The sequence below is a fragment of the Arachis stenosperma genome, chromosome 9 (genome assembly GCF_014773155.1).
Source record: "Arachis stenosperma cultivar V10309 chromosome 9, arast.V10309.gnm1.PFL2, whole genome shotgun sequence".
Taxonomy (NCBI): Eukaryota; Viridiplantae; Streptophyta; class Magnoliopsida; order Fabales; family Fabaceae; genus Arachis; species Arachis stenosperma.
In genome coordinates this window covers 124254667-124265679 of record NC_080385.1, presented here as the reverse complement: position 1 = coordinate 124265679, position 11013 = coordinate 124254667, and the positions used below count along the sequence as shown (strand labels likewise).

General features: G+C 39.5%; 1 non-coding gene across 1 annotated transcript; it reads right to left on the bottom strand.

The window, feature by feature from the left end:
- Positions 1 to 9073: 9073 nt before the first annotated feature.
- LOC130952292 (small nucleolar RNA R71) lies at positions 9074 to 9181 on the bottom strand. The gene has a single exon (XR_009074472.1). It is a non-coding gene; the product is annotated as a small nucleolar RNA R71 (small nucleolar RNA).
- Between the last annotated feature and the right edge of the window lie 1832 nt (positions 9182 to 11013).

Here is an 11013-nt window from a genome sequence, read left to right as displayed (position 1 = left end):
GTGTGCTCTCAATTGGGTTAGAAAGTAGACATTCAGGGCTTTCCACCAATATATAATAGTTCATACTTTGCGTGAAGATAAATTATGTAAATTGGCGTTTAATGCCAGTTCCATGTTGCATTCTGGCGTTGAACGCCAGAAACAGGTTACAAGTTGGAGTTGAACGCCAGAAACAGGTTACAACCTAACGTTTAACTCCAGAAACAGCCCAGGCACGTGAGAAGCTCAAGTCTCAACCCCAGCACACACCAAGTGGGCCCCAGAAGTGGATTTCTGCACTATCCATCTTAGTTTACTCATTTTCTGTAAACCTAGGTTACTAGCTTAGTATTTAAACAACTTTTAGAGATTTATTTTGTATCTCATGACATTTTAGAACTGAACTTTGTACTTTTTGACGGCATGAGTCTCTAAACTCCATTGTTGGGGGTGAGGAGCTCTGTAGCGTCTTGATGAATTAAGGCAATTATTTCTGTTTTTTCTTCAAACACGCTTGTTTCTATCTAAGATACTGATTCGTACTTAACCGTGATGAATGTGATGATCCGTGACACTCATCACCATTTTCAACCCATGAACATGTGCCTGACAACCACCTCCGTTCTACATTAGATTGAATGAGTATCTCTTAGATTCCTTAATCAGAATCTTCGTGGTATAAGCTAGAATCCATTGGCAGCATCCTTGAGAATTCAGAAGGTCTAAACCTTGTCTGTGGTATTCCGAGTAGGATTCAGGGATTGGATGACTGTGACGAGCTTCAAACTCGCGAGTGTTGGGCGTAGTGACGGACGCAAAAGGATCAATGGATCCTAGTCCGACATGATCGAGAACCGACAGATGATTAGCCGTGCTGTGACAGAGCATTTGAACCATTTTCACTAAGAGGATGGGAAGTAGCCATTGACAACGGTGACGCCCTACATACAGCTTGTCATGGAAGGAGCCTTGCATGTTTGAAAGTAAGAAAGCAGTATGTTGCAGGGATTCAGAAGACAAAGCATCTCTAAAACTCCAACATATTCTCCATTATTGCGTAACAATTACTTATTTTATGCCCTTTCACTTTTTACAATTTAAACTAAAGAACCCTATTGGTATCCTGACTAAGAATAATAAGATAACCATAGCTTGCTTCAAGCCAACAATCTCCATGGGATTCGACCCATACTCACGTAAGGTATTACTTGGACGACCCAGTGCACTTGCTGGTTAGTTGTGCGGAATTACATAGTGTGAGTGTAATTTTCGTGCACTAATTTGTCTTGGAGAACTTGTTCATTTCCTTAACCAAGTAGGTATAAACATTTCATCATATAGTTGCATTCACATGTATAGGTTGCATTGCATGAGTCTTACTTTCCCCATTCATTCTTTCTATCTCTTTGAGTTTAGCATGAGGACATGCTAATGTTTACGTGTGGGGAGATTTGATGCACCACTATTTTGTGGTACATCTTGTGCATAATTGAGTGGATTCTATCCATTATTTTCACACTTATTCATACAATTTGCATAGTTTTACAATTCCCTCATAGTTTTGTTCTACAATTGAAAACTTGCTTCCAAAGCCCTTAAATTGTGTGTTTTAATTCCCCTTTATGCCATTCGATATTGTGATCTGTGTGTTAAGTGTTTTCAGCCTTTATAGGGCAGAAACGGCTTAGAGGATGGAGAGGAAACTTGCATAAATGGAAGGAGCACAAGAATTAAAGGAGATAGCCAGCGAGGAGCGACGCGTGTGCGTACTTGACGCGTGCGCATGAATTGGAGTTCGCACGGCGACGCGTGCGCGTGCCTGACGCGTATGCGTGACACACGAGGATGACCAGCGACGCGTACGCGTGACTACACCACCTGCAGAAATCGCAGAAAATGCTGGGGGTAATTTTGGACCAAGTTTGGACCCAATTTTCGGCCCAGAAACACAGACTAGAGCCAGGGGACAAGCAGAGACTTAACACACATTCTCATACGAATAGTTTTAGTTTAGATGGGAATCTTAGAGAGACTTCTATTACTTCCTCTAGGGTTCTTGGCATTCATAGTTTGAGAATTTTGTGCTTTTGATTTGGATATTGAGAAGAGTTACCACCTCCATTGAAGTTTTCATTATTCTAGTTTGTTTCCTTTTTCCCTTACTCTTTGATATCCTTAATCTTTGTTCAGAGTTACAATTGGATTGTTTTCAAAATTTATCAATGCAAAAAACTATTTTTACCGTTAATCAATTGTCAGTTATTATTCAATTTATCATGTCTTCTCTTTATTCCCCTTATATGCCTGTGAACGTAGTATTCATATCAATGGAGTAGATTCCCAACTTGACTTGGGAGTTGATTAAGAGGAGAACCTTGAGTTGGAAACACTCAAGTGTTAATTTTAATTGGAAGTTGTTGGCTGACTCTCTAGTCTCTAACTCTAATCCCTCCTTAGGAGAGGATTAGGACTTGAGGACAGGGTTGATTAGTTAGTTACTTGACTTTCCTTTACTCAGTAAAGGATAACCAAGTAGAACAACAACCTCTTACTATTACACTTGGGAACATCCAACAAGGATAGAACTTCCAATTAATCTTCTCCCGATCAAGGCTTTCATTTTGATTATATAAATTCTCTCGTTAATTTTCATTACCTTGATTTACAATTATTTACTTTCTGTTCTTCAACTCTTAAAAATCTTGGAAAACCTCTAATCAATAAAATAGCACTCTTTTGTCAACTCGTTGAGAGACGACCTGGGATTCATACTCCCAGTATTTTATTTCTAAATTTTATGACAACTCTTTTAAATTGATATGCAGGATTTTTATTGATTAAGAACTGTACTTGCAACGTTGATTTCTGAATTAAATTCTTAATCGGTAATTATCCGTACGTCACTTTCTCCTTAAATGCTAATCCTAAACAAATTTAGAATTCAAAACTTAAAACAAAATCGAAATTCAAAAATAAAATCAAATATTCTTCATAGGTGTTTTTCTCTAGCACAGCTCTCAATCTTATCTCCTTGCAATTCTCAATTAATTGCTATGATTAATGGGCATGAATTGAGCCTTCAATTGTCTACACAAGTGATGAAGAATTGGAGGTTTAGTGGCTAAGTTAAGGCCCTAGAATGTGACCAAAATCTTACGTTGCACGTAGAGCCCAATCTTGATTCAATTCACTCCTTGCCCTGATCATGTGGGACGTAGAGTGTCCCACGTTGAACGTGGCTTTTTTAGTACCTTTAATTTTGGCCTTCTATTTGCTCCTAGGCGTTGCACATAAAAAATCTTATGTGGGACGTGAACTAGATGTTGTGCATACGCATGCCTGATGCATATGCAGGATTCTTTTTAAATCTCTTCTTGTACGTACGCATGATATGCCCTTTTCACCTTGGTTGTACGCACACATGCTAGTTGCGAATGTATGACATGTGATGAGCGGATAATTTATACGCTTTTTGGCATTGTTTTTAGGTAGTTTTTTAGTAGGATCTAGCTACTTTTAGGGATGTTTTCATTAGTTTTTATGTAAAATTCACATTTCTGGACTTTACTATGAGTTTTGTGTTTTTCTGTGATTTCAGGTATTTTCTGGCTGAAATTGAGGGACCTGAGCAAAAATCTTATTTAGGCTGAAAAAGGACTGCTGATGCTGTTGGATTCTGACCTCCCTGCACTCGAGATAGATTTTCTAGAGTTACAGAAGTCCAAATGACGCGCTCTCAACGGCGTTCGAAAGTAGACATTCAGAGCTTTCCACCAATATATAATAGTCAATACTTTGTTCGAGTTTAGATGACGCAAACTGGCGTTCAACGCCAGTTCCATGCTACATTCTGGAGTAAAACGCCAAAAACACGTCACAAACCAGAGTTAAACGCCAAAAACACGTTACAACTTGGCGTTTAACTCCAAGAGAAGCCTCTGCACGTGTAAAGCTCAAGTTCAGCCCAAGCACACACCAAAGTGGGTCCCGGAAGTGGATTTCTGCATTTAGACTTATTTCTGTAAACCCTAGTAACTAGTCTAGTATAAATAGGACATTTCACTATTGTATTAGACGTCTTTTGATTGATCTTTAGTCAGTGTATGCGATTTTAGATCTTCAGGGGGGTTGGCCATTCGGCCATGCCTGGACCATCACTTATGTATTTTCAACGGTGGAGTTTCTACACACCAGAGATAAAGGTGTAGAGCTCTGCTATACCTCGAGTTTTAATGCAAAGTACTACTATTTTCTATTCAATTCATGCTCATTCTTATTCTAAGATATTCGATGTACTTCAACCTGATGGATGTGATGATCTGTGACACTCATCATCATCTGTCCTTATGAACGTGTGACTGACAACCATTTCCGTTCTACCTTAGATCGTGCGTGTATCTCTTGGGTTCCTTAACCAGAATCTTTGTGGTATAAGCTAGAATTATTGGTGGCCATTCTTGAGAATCCGGAAAGTCTAAACCTTGTCTATGGTATTCCAAGTAGGATTCAGGGATTGAATGACTGTGACGAGCTTCAAACTCACGATTGTTGGGCGTAGTGACAGACGCAAAAGAATCAATGGATTCTATGCCGACATGATCGAGAACCGACAGATGATTAGCCGTGCTATGACAAAGCATTTGGACCATTTTCACTGAGAGGATGGGAAGTAGCCATTGACAACGGTGACGCCCTACATACAGCTTGCCATGGAAAGGAGTAAGAATGATTGGATGAAAGCAGTAGGAAAATAGAGATTCAGAAAGAACACAACATCTCCATACACCTATCTGAAATTCTTACCAATGATTTACATAAGTATCTCTATCTTTATTTTATGCTTTATTTATCATAATTTTCGAAAACCATTATAATCATTTGAATCAGCCTGACTGAGATTTACAAGATGACCATAGCTTGCTTCATACCAACAATCTCCGTGGGATCGACCCTTACTCACGTAAGGTTTATTACTTGGACGACCCAGTGCACTTGTGATGAGCGGATAATTTGTATACTTTTTGGCATTGTTTTTAGTATGTTTTTGATATGATCTAGTTAGTTTTTAGTATATTTTTGTTAGTTTTTAATTAAAAATCACTCTTCTGGACTTTACTATGAGTTTGTGTGTTTTTCTGTGATTTCAGGTATTTTCTGGCTGAAATTGAGGGACCTGAGCAAAAATCTGATCCAGAGACCAAAAAGGACTGCAGATGCTGTTGGATTCTGACCTCCCTGCACTCGAAGCGGATTTTCTGGAGCTACAGAAGCCCAATTGGCGCGCTCTCAACGGCGTTGGAAAGTAGACATCCTGGGCTTTCCAGCAATATATAATAGTCCATACTTTGTCCAAGATTTGATGGCCCAAACCCGCGTAGCAATCCGGCCTCAGAAATTCCAGCGTTAAACGCCGGAACTGGAATAAAAGTTGGAGTTAAACGCCCAAACTGGCATGAGAACTGGCGTTTAACTCCAGAAAAGGTCTCTACACGAATTTCCTTCATTGCTCAGCCCAAGCACACACCAAGTGGGCCCGGAAGTGGATTTTTATGTCATTTACTCATCTATGTACTAGTTTTCTATAAGTAGGACCTTTTACTATTGTATTAGAGAGCTTTTAGAGAGACTCTTGGTAGCTATCTTTATTTTATGCTATCTTAGAGAGGCTGGCCATTCGGCCATGCCTGGACCTTGTTCTTATGTATTTTCAACGGTGGAGTTTCTACACACCATAGATTAAGGGTGTGGAGCTCTGCTGTACCTCGAGTATTAATGCAATTACTATTGTTCTTCCATTCAATTCCACTTGTTCTTTTACCAAGATATCACTTGTTCTTCAACATGATGAAGGTGATGATTGACGCCCATCACCATTCTCACCCATGAACAAGGTGACTGACAACCATTCTTGTTCTACAAGCATCTGAGGCTTAGTGAATATCTCTTGGATTTCTGATTGCACGATGCATGGTTGATCGCCTGACAACCGAGTGCTCGCCTGACAAACGAGCCAGCCATTCCGTGAGATCAGAGTCTTCGTGGTATAGGCAAGAACTGATGGCAGCATTCAAGAGAATCCGGAAGGTCTAACCTTGTCTGTGGTATTCTGAGTAGGATTCAATGATTGAATGACTGTGACGTGCTTCAAACCTGTAACCTACTGGGCGTTAGTGACAGACGCAAAAGAGTTATTCTATTCCGGTAGGGGAGGGAACCAAACCGGTGATTGGCAGCACTGTGACAGAGTGCGTGCATTAGCTTTCACTGCGCGGATGGGAGGTAGCTGCTGACAACAGTGAGACCCTACACAAGTTTGCCATGGAAAGGAGTAGGAAGGATTGGATGAAGGCAGTAGGAAAGCAGAGAGACGGAAGGGAAGGCATCTTCATACACTTGTCTGAAGCTCTTACACCAATGATATACATAAGTATCACTATCTTTATCTTCCATGTTATTTTCGTTCATCATCATATACATTTGAGTTTGCCTGACTAAGATTTACAAGATGACCATAGCTTGCTTCAATACTAACAATCTCCGTGGGATCGACCCTTACTCACGTAAGGTTTATTACTTGGACGACCCAGTGCACTTGCTGGTTAGTTGTGCGAAGTTGTGTAATGCCATGGTATTGAGCGCACCAAGTTCTTGGAGCCATTACCGGGGATTATTTGAGTTGTGAAAAAGTATTGTTCACAATTTCGCCGACCAAGTTTTTGGCGCCGTTGCCGGGGAATTAAATGTCCTAACTATGGTTTCGCATTTGTTCCCTGCAATAACAGTGCCAAGTTTTAATCCGGCAACAACACCAAGTTTTTGGCGCCGTTGCCGGGGATTGTTCAAGTTTTGAGCAAGCTTTTGGTAACATCAGTGCCAAGATCCGGCAACAACATCAAGTTTTTGGTGTTATTGCCCGGGATTGTTTAGGCTGGACAACTGACGGTTCATCTTGTTGCTTAGATTAGGTATTATTTTTTTCGAAATTCTTGAAGATGAATTCTAGAGTTTCATGATGATTTGTTGAAATCTGGCTGGCTGAGAAGCCATGTCTAATCTGATTGGACCGAGGTTTCAACTTATCACCACAAGAGCTTGTTGACTCTCATCAATTTTGCTCTTGGAGCAGTGATCTGCTAAGATTTGGCTGGCCTCTGGCCATGTCTAGTGTTTTGGACCGAAGCTTTCTTTGAAAGCTTGGCTGGCTGTGAAGCCATGTCTAATTCCTGGACCGGAGTCTTAGATTAGCACTGCACTGATTCCTGGAATTCTCATTAAGAATTTTGATACTTTTTTTTTTCTCTCACTTAATTTTCGAAAAAACACAAAAAAAAATTCACAAAAACCATAAAAAAACCAAAAATATTTCTTGTTTAAGTCTAGTGTCTCATCTTAAGTTTGGTGTCTTATGCATGTTTTTGTTACAATTTTCGAATCCATGCATATATTTCTTTGTTTTGATCTTTGAATTCTATTGACTTGAAGTATTTTGTGTGTCTCATATGCATTCTCATATTGTTAGTGTCAGTAGTATACAAACTGCTAAGTTTGGTGTTTTGCATGCATTGTTAATTGATTCCTTTTGCATTTTGATTATTAAAAATCCAAAAATATTTTTAATTTGTGTCTTTTCAAGTCAATGATACAAGGAATTGAAGATTCAAAACATACTGCAGAGGAATTATACAGAAAAAGCTGAGCATTCAAAAATGCCCAGTGAAGAAGGCAGACTGGCGTTTAAACGCCAGCCAGGGTACCTGGTTGGGCGTTTAACGCCCAAAAAGGTAGCATTTTGGGCGTTAAACGCCAGAATGTATACCATTCTGGGCGTTTAACGCCAGGATGGTGCTAGGGGGAAGATTTTGTTTTCAAATCAATTTTTTTTAGTTTTTCAAAATCAAATCTTTTTCAAATCATATCTTTTCAATCAAATGTTTTCAAAATTAATTTCTTTCCTTTTTAAAAGATACTTACTAACAATTAATGATTTGATTGAACATCACAAGATTGTTACCTTTTCTGTTGAGAAAGGTTTAAATGTTTCAAATCATATCTTTTCTTGTTAGGCAAGTCATTCATTTTTAAAATCGTATCTTTTCAAATTGTTTTCAAATCATATCTTTTAAAATAGTTTTCAAATCATATCTTCTCAATCACATCTTTTTAAAACCATAACTTTTCAATTAAATCTTTTTAACCACATCTTTTTTTCAAAATAGTTTTCAATCAAATCTTTTTAATTTCTAACTTCAAAATCTTTTCAAAAATCACTTGATTTCTTTTCCACTTTGATTTTCGAAAATCAATTGATGTTTTTCAAAAAATGTTTTCAAAATATTTTAATTAATTTTCGAAAATCTTCTTCCCTCCTTCCCACATCCTTCTATTTATGGAGTACCACTCCTTCTAAATGCACAATTCGAACCTTATCTAATTAAAGTTCGAATTCTTCTTCTCCTTCTTCTTTCTATTTTCTCTTTTCCTCTGACATTTCAAGGAATCTCTATACTGTGACATAGAGGATTCCACATTTTCTTTTTCTCTTCTCTTTCATATGAGCAGGAGCAGAGACAAAGGCATTCTTGTTGAAGCTGATCCTGAACCTGAAAGGACCTTGAAGAGAAAGCTAAGAGAAGCCAAAGCACAACTCTCTTTAGAGGACCTGACCGAATTCTTCAAAGAAGAAGAAGACATGGCAGCCGAAAACAACAATAATGCAAATAATGCAAGGAAGGTGCTGGGTGACTTTACTGCACCTACTCCTGATTTTTATGGGAGAAGCATCTCTATCCCTGCCATTGGAGCAAACAACTTTGAGCTTAAGCCTCAATTAGTTTCTCTAATGCAACAGAATTGCAAGTTCCATGGACTTCCAATGGAAGATCCTCATCAGTTTTTAGCTGAATTCTTGCAAATCTGTGACACAGTCAAGACTAATGGGGTTAACCCTGAGGTCTATAGACTGATGCTATTCCCTTTTGCTGTAAGAGACAGAGCTAGAATATGGTTGGATTCTCAACCTAAAGAAAGCCTGGACTCTTGGGAAAAGCTAGTCAATGCCTTCTTGGCAAAGTTCTTTCCACCACAAAGATGGAGTAAGCTTAGAGTGGAAATCCAAACCTTCAGACAAAAGGATGGAGAATCCCTCTATGAAGCTTGGGAAAGATACAAACAATTAATCAGAAGATGTCCCTCAGACATGCTTTCTGAATGGAGCATCATAGGTATTTTCTATGATGGTCTCTCTGAACTATCCAAGATGTCTTTGGATAGCTCTGCCGGAGGATCTCTTCATTTGAAGAAGACGCCTGCAGAAGCTCAAGAATTGATTGAAATGGTTGCAAATAACCAATTCATGTACACTTCTGAAAGGAATCCTGTGAACAATGGGACTAGTCAGAAGAAAGGAGTTCTTGAGATTGACACTCTGAATGCCATATTGGCTCAGAACAAAATATTGACTCAACAAGTCAATTTGATTTCTCAAAGTCTGTCTGGAATGCAAAATGCACCAAAAAGTACTAAGGATGCTTCATCTGAGGAAGAAGCTTATGATCCTGAGAACCCTTCCATGGAAGAGGTGAATAACCTAGGAGAACCCTATGGAAACACCTATAATTCTTCATGGAGAAATCACCCAAATCTCTCATGGAAGAATCAAGAGAGACCTCAACAAGGTTTCAATAATAATGGTGGAAGAAACAGGTTTAACAATAGTAAACCTTTTCCATCATCTTCTCAGCAACAGACAGAGAGCTCTAAGCAGAATACCTCTGACTTAGCAACCATGGTCTCTGATCTAATCAAAACCACTCAAAGTTTCATGACTGAAACTAGATCCTCCATTAGGAATTTGGAAGGACAAGTGGGTCAGCTGAGCAAGAAAATTACTGAACTTCCCCCAAGCACACTCCCAAGTAACACTGAAGAAAATCCAAAAGGAGAGTGCAAAGCCATAGATATGGCCGAATTCTGGGAGGAAGAAGAGGCAGTGAACGCCACTGAGGAAGGCCTCACTGGACGTCCACTGGCCTCCAATGAGTTTCCCAATGAGGAACCTTGGGAATCTGAGGCTCAAACTGAGACCATAGAGATTCCCTTGGACTTACTACTGCCTTTCATGAGCTCTGATGAGTATTCTTCCTCTGAAGAGGAGGAGTATGTCACTGAGGAGCAAGTTGCCAAATACCTTGGAGCAATCATGAAGCTAAATGACAAGTTATTTGGAAATGAGACTTGGGAGGATGAACCCCCTTTGCTCACCAAAGAACTGGATGACTTGTCTAGGCAGCAATTGCCTCAAAAGAGGCAGGATCCTGGGAAGTTTTCTATACCTTGTACCATAGGCACCATGACCTTCAAGAAGGCCTTGTGTGACTTGGGGTCAAGTGTAAACCTCATGCCCCTCTCTGTAATGGAGAAATTAGGGATCTTTGAGGTGCAAGCTGCAAAAATCTCACTAGAGATGGCAGACAACTCAAGAAAACAAGCCTACGGACTTGTAGAGGATGTCCTGGTTAAGGTTGAAGACCATTACATTCCTACTGATTTCATAGTCCTAGAGACTGGGAAGTGCATGGATGAATCCATCATCCTTGGCAGACCCTTCCTAGCCACAGCAAAGACTGTGATTGATGTTGATAAAGGAGAGTTGATCATTCAAGTGAATGATGAATCCTTGGTATTTAAGGCCCAAGGATATCCCTCTGTCATCATGGAGAAGAAGCATGAAGAGCTTCTCTCAAAACAGAGCCAATCAGAGCCCCCACAGTCAAACTCTAAGTTTGGTGTTGGGAGGCCACAACCAAACTCTAAGTTTGGTGTTGAACCCCCACATTCAAACTCTAAGTTTGGTGTTGGGAGGTTCCAACACAGCTCTGAGCATCTCTGAGGCTCCATGAGAGTCCTCTGTCAAGCTAATGACAGTAAAGAAGCGCTTGTTGGGAGGCAACCCAATGTTTTATAATTAACTATTTCCTTTTGTTATATTATCTTTTTTGTAGGTTGATGATCATAAGAAGTCACAAAAACAATGAA